Below are 15,769 nucleotides of genomic sequence, written 5' to 3'. Positions count from 1 at the left end.
AACAGGGAGAAGTGTTATAATCAGATACTGTAGCATTAAGACCAAAGAAATGTATGGGCTATTAATTTACATTTACACACTACATTCCCCTCAGATCAATAAAATATTCAGACAATATTGGCACATACTTTTGACAGATGAGCTGCCATGGGGAGCATTCTACCTTCCATTTCTCATATATAGATGAGAAGTCTGAACCTTAATGACTCAATCTGCAAGTGATTCAATGACACAATGATCCTCCTGCGACTCAACTGGTTTAACTATTAATGATACTATAACCAGCCCAAGGAGCAATAGCTTCTCCAACTCAAAACATGCACCATGCTAAGGGCTAGATCGCACACTCAGTCAATGCACTCTTCTTTCATTTCTGACGGGCTTCGTTCACATACAGCCGTAGTTCACAATTAAAAATGAGGTTTGTGTTTTCATCCTAATCATCACACAGCCACATCACGAAATCCTTAACAATTAAACCTTTGAATGGTTGGCAGCCTCTTCTCTAGGGAGACTTCAAGAAAAGGGTACTTCAGAGGCACTGTTGGAGGTATATGGAAACTCTGTCTGCACTATGCATTGGTACAGCCACTGTTATTAATTCTTCATTTCCATAAGTTCTAAATTAAGTGACATTTTAAAAACATAATAAAATAAGATGGAACATTCCAGTAATAAGATAAAAGTAATTTATCCAGCAGCATTACTTGTTTAAGGAGTTTAATGTTTGGCAAAAAATCACATACTTTTATTTTCTTCAGCCCAATAACTCCCACAATTCTGGACATTGGGTCTGCCCTCTTCTCTCTGCAGGACACGGAGGATGATTAGCATTTTGGCACCACAGGGTCTGGCTGTATCCCCTCTGCTCCTGTCAGACTCTGTCTCCAATACAACAGTGGTGGTTTCTTTTGCTTCCTCCTTCTATTTTAACTTTTCTGCCCAGTTTTTGAGGCACTGGGGAGTAGTGTTCTGTCCTCTCAGCTTTCTTCCTTCTACCAAGGCAGCTGTGACTTCAACCAGGGAAAAAAGGACCAGGATCCCCAGTGCAGAGCAGGGAGAGGTTCCAAAAGTCAGGAGGACCCTGTTCATTTGACTCAGGGAGTAAGTCTCAGGAGACCCTTGCAGAACAAAAAGGGGAGGGTTGTGAGGCCACTAGTTCTATCCAGTCCCACCAACTCCTAAAGTGGATCCTGAGCACTCTGGGGAAAGAAGCTGGACTTCTAATCAGCCCCCATTCCTCCTGAGCCAAGCAGGGGGACTCTGACAATGGTGGAATGGAATTCAGTGGGGGGAGGATTCTGACACAGATCTCTCGAGAGGGTTCCAGGCCCTAAGGAAGGCAAACCGCATAAGGCCTCACCAAAGTTGCAGCAGAATTTCTACATTCCCAAAGTGTGCAAACAAAGTTTAAAAATGTAAAAAAGGCTAAAAAGGGAAAGAAATAATATCTAGGAGATATGAGACCTCCTCCTCCCCCCCACTTTCCACTACTGAGGAAGTTGAGCAGTCTGGCTCTAAATCCAAGCAGGGTGTGGGGGGAGGGGGGAATGAAGCAAAGTTCCCTCCCTTCCCCCAAGAAATTTCAAGCCATGTGCAACGAAGTTGTCTCCACAGTTCAAATCCAACCTGACTAGCACAGGTGTTCCTGTTTTATTCATTTGTTGCTCCTCATTCTTAGTTGAGTCCTGAGCTCAGTAACTCCTTCCCTTAGGCTGGGGGAAGGGATTTTAGCCGTGGGAGGGCAGAAGTCCAGGCAGAAGCCTGCACATGTCCCAGTACCACACAAGACCAGCCTCTTGCATGGCATGGTTTCCCCCCCGTCCCTGATGCCTATTCCTTTCGTAGTGTGAGGGAGACCTTGGTGCATGGCTATCTGCAGTGCTCCAGGCTGCAGCCCCTCTTCCGGCTGCTCCAAAACCTTCTTTTACAGTTCCGGTTGCACTTTTCCCCACATCTTCTAATTTATGCCCATCCTATCCAGGGCCCCGCAAAGTCACAAGACCTCCTCGTCAACCTCCTCCTGGCACTGGCCAAAGTGGTCATCAATAAAAACAGGGAGAGGATGTTGGCTGAGAGGGTTCTCTGTAACATTGGGGCCTGTTTCCATTCCTCTTTGTTCACGTATCTGGGCAGATTTCCTCTGGGCTGTGTCTGCTGGCTCCTTAGAAACCTTCAAGGAGCAGTGTGCGCTGTCTGGGGTTCTCTGCTTGGTGTCCCCTTCAACTTCCCTACTTTTGACCCTTTGACCCCCCCGCCTATTCCTGTTTTTTTCATTTGTTGCCCACCCCCACAATTATTTGAGTCCAAGGCTTATTAGCTCATCCTCTTAGGCTGGGGAAGGGGTCTTCAGTCCCCACCCACATCCCAAAACCCAATAAGACCACTCCTTTGCAGCTGCCCAACCTGACTTTTTCACAGGGGCCACTCCCCAAAATACATGAAAGAACAAGTATGGGTTCCGACACAGGTGTTCAACTCGTTACAATGGTGGTCAGCCCATTACAATGTCCACAAAGGTATGGCTTCTGCCTTTCATATGCTTTAGGCCTCACAATGAACACCAACTTGGAGGGCTTGTGAACTCACTTGGAAACCTTAATAAGTCCAGCGCTTCTGAAGCCAGGAGGCAGAGGCTCACAGCATAAATCTCCTACAACTGAGAGTGGTCAAGCTAGCTCTATGAAGGTTCTAGCCCACTCTAAGGGGGAACCATGCCATGGTTCAATCAGACAAAACAACTACAGTTACATACTTAAACACTCAGGAAACAAGGAGTCTGCACAGAAAAATACACAAAATGTCTGTTTACATTAGCTAGTGACACAACTGAGTGAATATATATATATTTATATGTCTGTGCCTTACCCATGCTTAACAGTTTCTTGAAAAACGGAGAGAAAAATGAATCTACTTTCTAAAGGAAGTTGCAAGTATTATCACCGTGTGGGGCTGTGTGAGGATGTACATCAGCTGCACTCACAGGCTTGTTTGCAAGTACATGATTCCCAAATGACATCCTCTGATAGCTTCTCCTGGATCCTGTGGTCAGAGTGCCGAAGTATCTGCTTCTGAAATATATACCGGTATGAGACTGGTTTCTACTTTTCTATCCTTCCCCAGAGAAAGAGTTAATGCAATCAGTAGAGCTCATTTTGAAATTTTTGACAAGAGCAGAAAAAAAATCTTTCAATTAATATTTTGCAGACTTTTCCCTCCAAATTTAAACCAAATCTAATAATTAGCTATGTTAGATAATTAGATAATGAGGGCTGTTGATTTCACAAGAACAGCTAAAGGAGAATCCAGGACACAAAAGCCACCCTGGCACTGAAGCTTTGGGGTATTAGAGCTTGCCAAAGAAAAGGACACCAGAAGTTTTTTTTAATTGCAAAACAATGTATTTTTTCTAACTTCATTTTCAGAAATGGCTAAAACTTCCCCCCATCCAATTTAATATAAATAAATAAATATTAGCCTGAAGCAGACACCTGGTATGGGAAATTTCAGCCCAAACAGTGAAAGTTTTGGCTATATGGAAATGAAAACATAGTTTTATACTGTGCAGTGTTGGACAACCTTAGTAATAAGCAGTGTTGCCACCCTCACCTATAATCACAGTTGTTAGGTTGATATTAAGCCTAGAGACAGAGCCTTGGCAAAAGTTACAGAAGAGTGTGGTTGTTTGCACTGGGAGATCAGAATGACTTTCAGAAAAGTCACAGCTCACCAAGAGAAACCGTTTTTATTTTGTAACATAACTCTGAGTTATGTCAAATTGATGGACTGAGACCGCCACGTACTGAGAGTAACAGAAGTATAAATTGCTAAGGCTCAGTAATATGCAGGTTCTGAACGAAATTATTCTGTAGGTTATAAAGTAAATCCAGAAAAAGTCCATTGAGTTACTCTCCATTTACACCACAATAAATGAAGGTAAAATGTGGCCTTATATAAAAGAGGGACTGATTGTTCTGGCATGTAAAATGAAGAACACAGGGTTTTTTTAGGGGTTTTGTTTTTGTGTTTGATTTTGTTTAGAGATTTAAAACAAGCTGCATCCCAGAACTAAGGCTTATAACCTGTGATATAGCAAGGGCAGAGGGCAGAAGGAGAGTGGTACTATTTGAGTTCCAGGGGTGGGCGGGCTTGCCATTTTGGTTTTCTTTGTTTGACCCTGTGACCCCCATGCACCTTCCCATTTTTTTCATTAGTTGTCCCCCGTAATCAGTTGTATCCTGGGCTCACTGACTCCTCCCCTTAGGCTGGGGGAGGGGCCTTTAGTAGTTGGCTGGCTTGTGCCTGCCCACTCCCTGGATTACAAATAGACCACTCTCCTACAGACGTCATCAAGATCGGAGATCTCCTAGACTACGACTGGAGGGACTGGGTGGATCCCCAGTCGCTGGCTTGGTGCATGGGGCTCTCCACCCTTCAAACCCCCCGGCATGTACTCCAGGAGGTGAGGGCAGCCTTGCCCCCACTGCTCGAGTCTACCTTGAGCGGGTCTTGCAAGAGGGCACTCTCTGCCCTCCCCCCTCCAGTCCCAGCCTTCCGGTGCTTTCCATTGGGCCCCAGCCCCGCGAGCCCACCGGGCCGCCCTCTCCCCATGTACCAAACCGGCTGCATGACCTGCAGCCGGTCCTCTTTCAAACCCTGGACAGTGCCCACTGCCCACTGGACAGTGCCACTGCCCCGGAAGGTTCAAGGGAGCCAGCAGACGCTGCACAGATGAACTCTGCCCGGATGCGTGAGTGCACAAGGGAACGGAAGTAGGCCCCACAGTCGCAGAGTGCCCCTCCTGCTAATCTCCTCTCCCTGGTCTTGTAAATGGCCATTTTCAGGGCCAGGAAGAGGTTGACGAGGAGGTCTCGCAACTTTGTGGGGCCACAGATGGGGTGTGCGTAGATGAACAGGTGAGGGGAGAAGTGTAGCCAGAATATCAGCAGGAGGTTCTGGAGGAGCCGGAACAAGGGCTGCAACCTGGCGCACTCGAGGTAGATGTGCTCCAGGGTCTCCCTTACGACGCAATAAGGGCAGGTATTGGGATGAGGGGTGAACCACGCTAAGTACACGCATGTGCTTACGGCTCCATGAAGGAGCCGCCAACTGATGTCCCTGGTGTTCCGTGGGGTCAGGATGGAGTACAGATTTGCCCACCGGGGGTCCTCGCCCTCCGCAGGTGGCAACAGGTCCTGCCACTTGGTGTCAGGGCAGGACACGAGGGCAAGGAAGTGAAGGGTGTGCAGCACGAGCATGTAGAGATGGTCCGTCATTGCGGTTCGAAAGAGGACCAGCTGCAGGTCGTGCAGCTGGCTCAGTGTGTGGGGAGAGGGAGGCCAGGGGGGCTCGCAGGGCTGGAGCCTGATGGAAAGCACCGGAGGGCTGGGACAGAGAGGGGGTGGGAGCGCCCTCTCCCAGACCCACTCGAGGGAAGCCTGAGCAGCAGGGGGCAAGGTTGCCCTCACATCCTGGAGTATGAGCCGGGGTGGGGGGTGGGGGGAGGGTGCAAAGGGTGGAGATCCCCATGCGCCGAGCCAGCACTGGGGATCCACCCAGTCCCCCCGGTCGTAATCCAGGAGATCTCCGATCTTGGTGACTCCTGCCAGGACCAACCTCCGTCGCACCAAGGGGGTCTCTGCCACTTGCATATGGAGCTGGGAGTTGTGTAGCAGGGACTCCATGAGGAGATCCTCCCCCTTGGTGACCGCAAGGGGCCTGGAGGCTGAGACCAGCCTCAAGGTCCGGAGGAGATCCCGGTAGAAGATCTCCCGGCAGCTCAGAGAGGTCTCACAGAAGACCTCTTGGATGGAGATAAAAGAGCTGCCGGTCATATCGGAGCCCTCAGAGGTGGCGGAGGAAGGCATGCACCAAGTGGCTCTACGCCGGACTACCTGCACCATAAAAGAGTCTCTGCAGAGTGTGGAGGCAGAAGGTGTGGACCTGACTGTGGAGACAGCACAGGCCCTGCCCTCCTTTCTCAAGGGGAAGACTCAGGATCCCTGCAGAGACCCAGTGCAGTCCTGGCCAAAAGAACTCAAGAACTGTCTTCTGGAGGTGGGCCAGGAGGCTCGGGGTCAGGACCAGGGTATTGAGCCAGTACCAGAGCATGGACAGGACTAGCTGTTTAAGCACCAGCGCCCTCCCCCGGAGGGAGAGGCACCGGAGCAGTCCTGTCCACCTCCGCAGCTGCTCAGACACCCTGCCCTCTAAATCTTGCCAGTTCTCCGCTGGGGAGGGATGGGTGGTGGAAAGGTAAACACCCAGATAGAGCAGCGGACCCGCGCTCCACTGGATGGCTTGACGCGTGGGTGGGAGGGAGCTCACCCACCACCTGGCCGCTACCAGCAGGCCAGAGCCCTTGACACAGTTGACCCGGGTGGAGGAGGTTGCTGAGTAGATGGCCAGGCAGGCCTCCAGCCGCACCAGGTCACCCGGGTCCTGTACTGCTAGGAATACGTCATCAGTGTACGCTGACAGGACCAGCCTCCGCTCTGGGTCACGGAGCAACAACCCCGTCAACCTCCGGCGGAGGAGAAAGAGGAAGGGCTCGATGTCCAGAGCATACAGCTGGCCCGACAGCGGACAGCCTTGATGCACCCCTCGCCCGAAGCTGAACGGTTCGGTCAGGGTCCAGTTGAGCTTGACCAAACACTCTGCAGAGGCATACAGCAACTGGAGAAAGCCCACAAAACAGGGCCTGAAGCTGAATGCCTGCATGGTGCCCAGGAGATACCCATGGTCCATCTGGTCAAACGCCTTCTCCTGGTCCAGGGTCAGGAGGGCGAACGACAGACCATCCCTACTCCAAGAGGTTCCAGACCAGATAAAGGTTATCGAAGATGGTGCAGCCAGGGACGGTATAGGTCTGGTTGGGATGGACCATGTCCTGCAGCACAGACCCAGCCTCAGCAAGATGGTCTCGGCTATGATTTTATAGTCCATGCTAAGGAGCGAGACAGGACGCCAATTCTGAAGGTCATGGAGGTCCCCCTTCTTGGGCAGCAAGGCAAGCACGGCCCGCCTGAACGAGAGGGGGAGTGGTCCGCTGCCCTCGGTCTTGGCCCAGACAATGGGAAGGTCCTGGCTGAGGACATCCCAGAATGTGCCGTAGAACTCCATGGTCAGCCCGTCCATGCCCAGGGACTTATTGGTGGGCATGAGGCAGAGGGCTTCCGAGAACTCAGAAAGAGTGAGAGATAGCTCCAGCTGGTCCCGGTCGCCCGCGCTGACCATGGGATGTTCATTCCAGAGCACCCTGTGGGCAGCGACTTTGGTCAAATCCGGGGAGCAGAGGTCCGGGTAGAAGGCCCTAGCCCTTCCATGTGTCTCCACCGGGTCCATGAGGGGGGCACCATCATCCGCCAATAGGCAGGTGATGTGCTTCTTGGCCCCCCGCCATTTCTCCAGGACATAGAAGAAGTGGGAGCCGCAATCCATCTCCCGAAGGAGACAGTTGTGGGATCAAACAAAGGCACCCCAAGCCCAAAAGTCTTCAAGGGCCCAGAGTTCCTCCCGCTTCTCCTGGCGCACTCCGCAGAGGGATGGATCCTCGGGGCTGGCAGCAAGATGCCTCTCCAGCCCTAAAACCTCCTGCTCCAGCTGCTCTATCACTGCATCCCGCCTCCAGCTGGCCCCCCGAGTGTAGTCACGGCAGAAGAGCCAGGCGCACACGTTCACCACATCCCACCAGCACCATGCCGAGGGAAAGGCGTGCCTCTGTTCCCACCAGGCCAGCCAGAAATCCCAGAAGGACGCCACAAAGCCCACATCCTCCAGCAGGCTATTGTTCAAATGCCAGTAGGCCGGCCCTGGCCTCTCCATGATGACAGAGGCCATCATGGTCACCAAATGGTGATCTGAGAAAGGGGCCGACCGAACGCCAGAGGAGTGGGCCCGCGAAAGATGGTGACGAGAAATATAAATGCGGTCCAACCGGGAGTGGTGCAACTGGTCTTCCCTCACCCAGACAAAGGTGAAGGTGACGACGTGTCCGGGTGGTGGTCACGCCAGACGTCCACCAGGGAGTGATGGGCTACAATCTCCCAGAGGATGTCTGCAGTGGCCAAGCACTGCTCTGTCCCCGTGCATTCCCATTGCTCGAGGGTGGTGTCAAAATCTCCACCCAGGACCAGGCACTCGCAAGGATCCAAGGTGCTGAGGAAGGCGGATGTCTGCTGGAAAAAATGCACCCTCTCCAGGTCCGATTTCGGGGCATAGGCGTTGACAATGTTCAATGCCAGCCCCTCCATACGGACCTGGAGGTGCAGCAGGCAACCCGGCACGATCTTGGGGGAGAACAGGGTGGCCACTCCACCCACGCAGGCAGTGAGGTGACTAAAGAACACCCCGTTTCCCTCACTCCAGCCCCCAACTAGCCTTGGTGGCTGGATCTATATGGGTCTCCTGCAAGAACACCACAGAGTACCCTCCCTCCCAGAGGAAGGACAGCACCTGTCTCCTGCAGAGACCCATCTGACAGTCCCTGGCGTTCAGGGTTGCGAAGATGGTCGGAGCCATGGGGCGGGCTGGGGAGGATCCTCACGGGCAGGAATATCGGTGGTCCCCGTCAGGCCCCGCAGCAATCCGTGACCGACCCCAAAGACCAGGAGGGAGTCACGGAAGCAGAGGGCCCACCAGTAGGCCTCAGCGTCCTGCCTCCTGGTTCCTTTCCCCTCCTTCAGTATAACCCTCACGGCCCGGAGGACGAGGTGGAAGTCCTCCCAGCGCTGCAGGGCGAGCTGCACCCTATCCCTGGCCCCGCAACAGTTGGCCAGGAAGGTCTGCAGCTCGTCCCGCAGCGTCTTGTGGGCCGAGGTAGGAAACCCCGGGCCGTCCTCTGGCCAGGTCCCCACAGCGGCCCCACAGTGGCTGACAGAGACGGGCAGACAAGGGGCAGAGCCCCAACACAGCGCCGATGTTGTGGGCGCTGCGCTATAGGGCCTCGACCCCCGGCACAAGAAGTGGCAGCAGAGGGAAGACAGCAGCCCCGGGTGGAAGGGGGAACTCTAATACTGCCTCCCGGGAGTTGGCAGATGTAAGGGGGAATGACACAACCCCAGGGGCAGTAACAATATGGGAGGTGGGCAGGGGAAGGACAGGAGCGGGATCGGGGGCAGGAACGGGGTCAGGGTCAGGAGTGGGAACGGGAACAGAGGTGGGTTTGGGATCAGGGGTCCCAGTGGCAGAGCCACACAGGGGTCAGGGGCATGGGGTCAGGAGAAGGGCCCTTGCCGACACTGGGCCCAGGCACCATGGTGGACTCGGTGCTCGCAGCCCCCATGAGAGGCAGGGGACGGCCCGGGTCAGGGCCCCCAAAAGGGGTAGGGGGTGGCCGCCCTACCACTGATGCCCCGGGGTCTGGCCACTCGGCACCAGCCGTCGCCTCAACAGGCTCAGCGGTCACAGCTGTGACGCCGGCCGCAGCCAGGCAGATGGAGGCATCGGATGGTGGCTCAAGGGTGGAGACAGCAGTCTGGGAAAGGGGAGAGGAAGGAGGGGGAGGGGCCGGCACAAGACTGCCCAGATCGAGGCCCGGTGGCAAAGTGTCGTCCTCCCCCTGGGTAACCGAGGTCAGACCCAGGGACTCGATCTCTGCAAAGATGGATCATAATCCCCCTTTGCCTTCCCAGGTGTCACCCCGCCGGAAGCTGGGGCAACAAGCAGCTCGGCGGCGACGGGGGGCAAAGGTGACAGGGTGGTGCGGGCAGCACCCTCCGGGCTCCCCCAGGCAGGGAAGCTAAGAGGGCCTCCAAGAGAGGGGCAGTGCTACTCCTCCGCACTGCCGCAGCATCCCCCTTGACCGGCAACGCTACTGGACTTCGCTAGAGGGTGCAGCAGAAGGCTCAGTGATGGCAGCCCCCTTCAGAGACTTCTGGGGGGCTTCCTCCCCGTCCGAGTGGGTGGGGAGGTTCTGAGCCTTCTTCCGCTTGCCGCGCTTCCCCCCCCAACGAGCACCCAGCCCTCCAGGATGGTAACGGAAGGCGGGCCCGCAGGGTCGGGGCCACGCAGCAAGGGTGACGGGATCGGGGGTTGAAGGGGCAGGGACAGGGTGGCAAGGGGACAGGAAACCTCTCCCTGGGGAAAGCCCTCTCCCAAACCCAGGTCCAATCCGGATACCCTCTCCTCCATGAATTCGCTGTGAGGGTGACGGAGACCGGCTGCTTACTGGGGCACAATGGGGGAGCCACCCCTGCGTCCTGAGCAGAGATGTGCACAAGAGGAGGAGGAGGAGGGGCAGCCACGGGGGCCAGGGCTGCTGGCAGTGACAGAGTCAGTGCCCACCAGGATCTCAGGCGACCCAGACACTCCTCCGTGCTGGGCCAAGGGGCAGTCCCTCCGGACGTGTCCTGTTGCCTGGCAGAGGAAGCACAGGGCCTCCCTCGAGGAATAACGAATCCGATAGCGGGCTCCCTGATGGGGCACCAGGAAGGACCCCTCGAGGGCCTCCCCATCACGCACCACCGCCGGCGGCAGTTGGAGCTGAATTTGCTGGCGGAAGGAGAAAACGTGACTGAGGGCGAGGACCTTTCAACCCAGCGGGAGAGGGCTGAGACCTGAGAGTAGTTTCCCCAGGGTGGAGAGGAAAGGAAGCAAGACAGTGTTGGGGAGGAAGGGCGGGACAGGTCCTCCAGGGGCTCTAGTGGGACGTAAACGCCCACCACCGCCAAGCCCTTCTCTACCACCTCCTGGGCGGCGGCCTCCAAAGCCAGAAAGAATATGACCTTGCCATACATCTTGGAGGCCACCACGATGGCTGAGGGCCCCACCACTCGCGCCAGCACCCGCACATAGGTCTCAACGTGGGGCAAGGCGGGCACCAGGAGGCAATGGACACCATGCTTCCTGGTCATGGTTGGGAAGGGGCCCTGGCCGCTGGAGATGGAACTGGAGGAGGCGGTGAGGGCAGATGACAAGACGGCAGCCGGACGGGTTGCGGCTATCTGGGCGTACGCTCTGGGGGATGAGGCAGACGCACCCCCAGAGCTGGTGGAGGGCACAGCCGGGAATGGCAGGGCCGTGGCAGGGAGGGTGGCCCGCCCCCCGGGGGCAGTGCCCTCTGGGAGGGGATCTTGCCCTTTTTCATGCCCTGGCCCTTCCTGCCAGTGAAGGGAGCTTCTGCTGCAGCGGTGGAGGTCCCCCCTATGCCTGCTGCTACTGGTGCCCCAGTAGGGGCAGCAGTGGCAGTAGGAGCGGTGGTCAAGTTTGTAACTATGGGGGTGGGCAGGGGAGCAGGATGGGGGGAGGGACAGGGGCCACCAAAGGGGCTGCCTGATCCTTCGGAAGGGGATGGGTGGGAATAGGCACCTGGGACAGAGGGGAAGGGGAGGGGGGCGAGTCAAGATTGACCACCCCACCCTGCTAGGCTGTGAGCAGGGAGGGATTCCAGGGGCAAACACTGGGGAGGGGCGGGGGGGGGGCTAACCTCTCCTCCCCACTAGGCTGCAGGCTGGGGAGGAGGGTGCCACAAAAGGGGGGACAGGGACAGGGTGGGAACGTGGGGTGTACTGGGAAGGGGGGTCATAAACTCACCAGGGAGTGCAGTGAATGGGGCAATATGAAAGTGAACTGGAGTTCTAGGGACTCACGGGCGCTGAAGAGCACTCGGGAACACTGAGGGGGTGAGATGGATCGGGGCATGGAGAAGTAGCAAAGGCATGGGGGGGTAGGAGCAGGTACGGAGCGAGGGCAGGGCAGGGGGGAGCACAAGACTCCAAGGAATGGGGCAGGGGCAGGGGCAGACAACAAACACTGAAGTGTGGGGCAGGGCGGGGCAAACCAACAAACACTCAGGGCTGGGCGGGGCAGGAAAAACCAAGGAAGGCGGGGCAAAACTGGTCAGTAAGGGGTGAGTGGAAAAGGGAGGGGGGATAAGCTGTTCTGGAACCACCGGAGGTCAAAGCAGAAGGCAAAGGAAGCTCTCCGGCCAGATAAGGGAAGGAAGGCCAGGGAGGGGGAGAAAGCACATGTGCCCAGTTGGGCCTGAGTGGTGGAAAACAAGTCCCTACTGCTGCAGTGGTCCCAGGTGGTCCAGGGGATGAGCAGTTCAGCTGAGGGTGAGGAGGCGAAGCGAGCGGTGGCTGGAGGTAATGGAGGGGGCGACAGTGGTGGTGGTGGTGGTGGGGTAGGGCGGGCAGCGGATGGACAGGGGGAGAGCTCCACACGGCTCCCCCCACTCCCCACAGAAGCAACAGTACTTGTCCCCAGCACCACAGGAGCAGAGGTGGTGCAGTCACAGTCCAGGAAAAGGAAGCAGCCCCCTCCACAGCGCTCCCCCAGCAGCAGCAGTGGCGAAGGTGGTGGTTGGTCTCCTCCTCACAAGCAGCGGCAGCAGCAGGCTCCCAGGTGACAGCAACAGCCAGCCTGGGAAGGCCCCGTCACTGGTGGTGGTGGTGGTGGTGGCAGTAGTAGTAGTAGTGGCAGTGGAGGGGCCACACCCACTCCCTCCTGGCTGGCCGGGAGGGCCCCCAAGCAAGAGGAGGAGGAGGAGTAGCAGCCCCAGGAGCTCCACTGACCAGCAGTATCCCCAGGGCAGCCTTAGGAGGTAGGGAAGCCCCAGAATGCTCAGGGCTCTGTTCCTGGCAGATTAGCCAGAGTCATTAGAGGGCAATTAGGACCAGCTGAGGCCAATTAAGGCCCAGCCAGGTGTCTGATAAAAACTCTCTGCTCCAGACAGACAGGGCATGTGCTGTGCTGTGCTGTGCTGTTTGAAGGAGCAAAAAGGAATTTCAGAGTTGTGTGAAGGTGGTGGGGGAGTTCAGAATTGTGTGAAGGAGCAGAGGAGTGTACAGAGAAAGGTACTGGGCTCAGGAGGGGGAAGCTTGCCCAAGCAGGACTGTGATATCCCCACCCTGGGGTAAGGAAGCCCAGCCCCAGGCAGCAAGGGGGCAGGGCCTGGGGAGCCAGAAGGACAGAGGGGGGAAAGTAGCCCAGCGGAAAGACTGCAGCTGTGATTACGGTGCCAGCAGCACAGAGTTGCCACTCATAGGGTCCCTGGGATGGGACCCAAAGGAGTGGGTGGGCCTGGATCCCTACCCCCCTCCCTGGGGAGACAGGGTAACTGGCAACTCCCTGGCCCACTATGAGAGGCAAAAGCGTAAGACCCACTGGGCAGGGGTGTCAAACTCGCTGATGGTGTTGGGCCAAATTCACATAAACTGAACTTTACAGGGGCCATGCAATACCTGCCGCTGAAAAATTCGGGCCATCTTACCCTTTTCGGTGGCGCGGCATCAGCCCTTTTCGGGGGTGGGATTTCGCAGTGGACCCTGTTGCCGGACTGACTGCATTGCCGCTTTAAAGGATTTCGGCGGCAGGGTTCTGCGGAGGAAGGTATTTCTGCTTTAAGAATCTCTTAAAGTGGCAATGCCCTCCGCCGACAAATCTCTTAAAGCGGCAATGCCGTATGCAGAGAAATGCCGTCAGCACCACTCAATAACACTGGCCAAACGCGGGCCAGATCAAAAAGGCCCGCGGGCCGTATGTTTGACACCCCTGCACTAAGGTGAAGCTGACTGTTTGCCACTGTAAAGCACGAAGGATTCTTTCTCTAAGAATCAGGCAGCACAGACAATACTGAAGAGGTTTATTCACGATACTGGGAAGTCTGATAAATCAGCTTCAATGTCATGGTGTTAGTGGTCAATTATATACGCTTTCTTATTGATTACATAGTATGTTTTAAATTCTTTATCTGTTCACTTACAAATACAGACATTGTCCCATCTGGAGAGAACAACAGTGATAATGGTCATTACATACATGCAGAGACACTTTAATCACTCTACTTACATCAAGGATGCTAGAGCTATACTTGGGGTGGGAATAGGGTGGAGGAAGAAGGCGGGGGTCCTTACAGATAGGTGGCAGATGAGACAAAAATTCTAAAAGCAGATGTGCTGTTCTCAATGGAATTAGAATCACTAAGAGGACATCTGCCTTCCTGAGCCATCAGATGTTTACACTAGCCATTGTCCTTGAGGCTCAAGTATGCTTGTTAGCTATTTAAATGAGTTTTGACCTACAACTTGTTAGGTGAAAACAACCTGAAGCCTTACACCACAAACCAAGCTCTCTCTTTAAAAAATCCCTTTCGTTGGGGCTAAGTTCTGACTCTTCTACAGGATTTGGAAGACTTGCATCCTGTCTGTGGCAGTACTGGCTGCTTTATCTCTGTCTCTCAGATATCCTGGTATACAAGAATCTTCACAGAGTGTTTGCTCTTCAGAGGAGACCTATTAAGACTTCTGAGACTGGTTCCAGAAGTACTGTTACCTTTAGCTATGGAACAAGTTTTCATATTTCCACTTTTCTTAAACATAAAGTGATTTATTTCCTCTTTTGATGGAAGCATGGGAAGAATATGATCACATTTCTGTCATTGAGGAGAGTTCCTACACTAACATTATAGTTAAAAAAATAACAAATTGAGGGGTGAGGGAGATGACACCATCATATATGCATAGTAAGAATGCTAAAAAGAAATTAATGCATTTTGTTATGATCTACCCTATTATTTCATCATTTAATTCTTTTTTCTTTAATAAAATTAGCTCTCTCCCTCAGATATTTAGGCAAATTAGCTCAGTCTTGTCTATTAATCACACATGAAAAATAAAAAGATTTAGAACATTGTTTTCATCAAGAGAAAATTCTGTCTTGTTTATCAATTGATAAACAATTGAAAGAAAATAAATAATCTTAATGAGATTAATATTGCCTCCCACGCTTTATAAAATAAATTAGGGATACACTTTTCAAAAATACCTAAAATATTTCATTTCAAATGTGATTTAAGCACTCAGGAGCCTATATTCACTGAAAGTCAGCGAAAGTTAAAGCTTGTTCAGAGACATTTAGGGTTTGTCTATACTTCAAACGCTACTGCAGCTGTGCCTCTGCAGTGATTCAGTGTAGACACTACCAATGCTGAGGGGAGGGATTCTCCCATTGGCAACAGGTAATCCACCACCCTGAGAGGCAGTAGTTAAACTGACAGAAGAACTCTTCTATACCGGTATTTAGGTTGGGTTAACTACACTGCTCAGGGGTGTGGCTTTTTCACACCTCTGAGTGATATAGTTTTGTAGACCTAATTTTCTAGTGTGGATCAGGTCTTAGTGCTTAGCAAGCTGGGGTGTAAATCTACACAGCTCGAGGCTGCCACTCCCTAAATCTCTGTGTGGATATGCCTGTAGGCTCCTAAATTCCTTAGACACTTTTGTAAATGTTACTGCAGATGTACTGTAAACCTTTAGTTTCCAGACACCATCTTGTAAAACTGTCTGTGCTCACGAAATGAAGGACTGGTGGGCAGGCCTGTGCAAAAGTGTTCTATGCAAGCTTCATCTACAGCTCTGCCAGTACACCTTCAATCTACTGATTTATCTTTAATATTCTAATCCAGGCCTTTTCTTATTAGAGACTGCAAACTGTTCTAAATTACAGTGGTTTTGTGATAGCAGCTACATTTTTATTGTAAAAAATCATTTAATTTATGATGACACCAGATCAACCTCCTTGACCTTGTTCCCTAATAGTATTCATTTCATGTTCATTTCATGCAATATATTAGGAAACTAGGAGGAACATTAATTCTGGCATCTTTGCAAGTGAACTGAAAGCACTGCTGAAATTTAAAAATACAAGTCAATTTATGTAATTCTATTGTCTTTTTTTTTCCCCCTGTAGCTGCAAACCTTACAACCTTTCTTCAGGTACAACTTCACTTAAAGTCAATGGGAGTAGAGTCCTAGTAAGGTCTGCAAAA

General features: G+C 53.3%; 1 long non-coding RNA gene across 2 annotated transcripts; it reads right to left on the bottom strand.

The window, feature by feature from the left end:
- Nucleotides 1-703: 703 nt before the first annotated feature.
- Nucleotides 704-13,307, bottom strand: LOC137163648 (uncharacterized). 2 transcript variants are annotated; one of them, XR_010922757.1, is made up of 3 exons: nucleotides 13,214-13,307; nucleotides 2,984-3,068; nucleotides 704-1,121 (listed from the first exon to the last, which is right to left on the bottom strand). It is a non-coding gene; the product is annotated as an uncharacterized lncRNA (long non-coding RNA). The 2 variants fall into 2 exon arrangements; XR_010922758.1 differs by lacking the exon at nucleotides 13,214-13,307 and having other exon boundaries at nucleotides 2,869-3,004.
- Between the last annotated feature and the right edge of the window lie 2,462 nt (nucleotides 13,308-15,769).

This window comes from Emydura macquarii, unplaced genomic scaffold, assembly GCF_026122565.2.
Source record: "Emydura macquarii macquarii isolate MOO-44397 ecotype Brisbane River unplaced genomic scaffold, CSIRO-AGI_Emac_v2 contig_2636, whole genome shotgun sequence".
In the NCBI taxonomy this organism is placed as follows: Eukaryota; Metazoa; Chordata; order Testudines; family Chelidae; genus Emydura; species Emydura macquarii.
The sequence above is the reverse complement of the archived record's forward strand: the minus strand, read 5'-3'. Positions and strand labels throughout refer to the sequence as shown.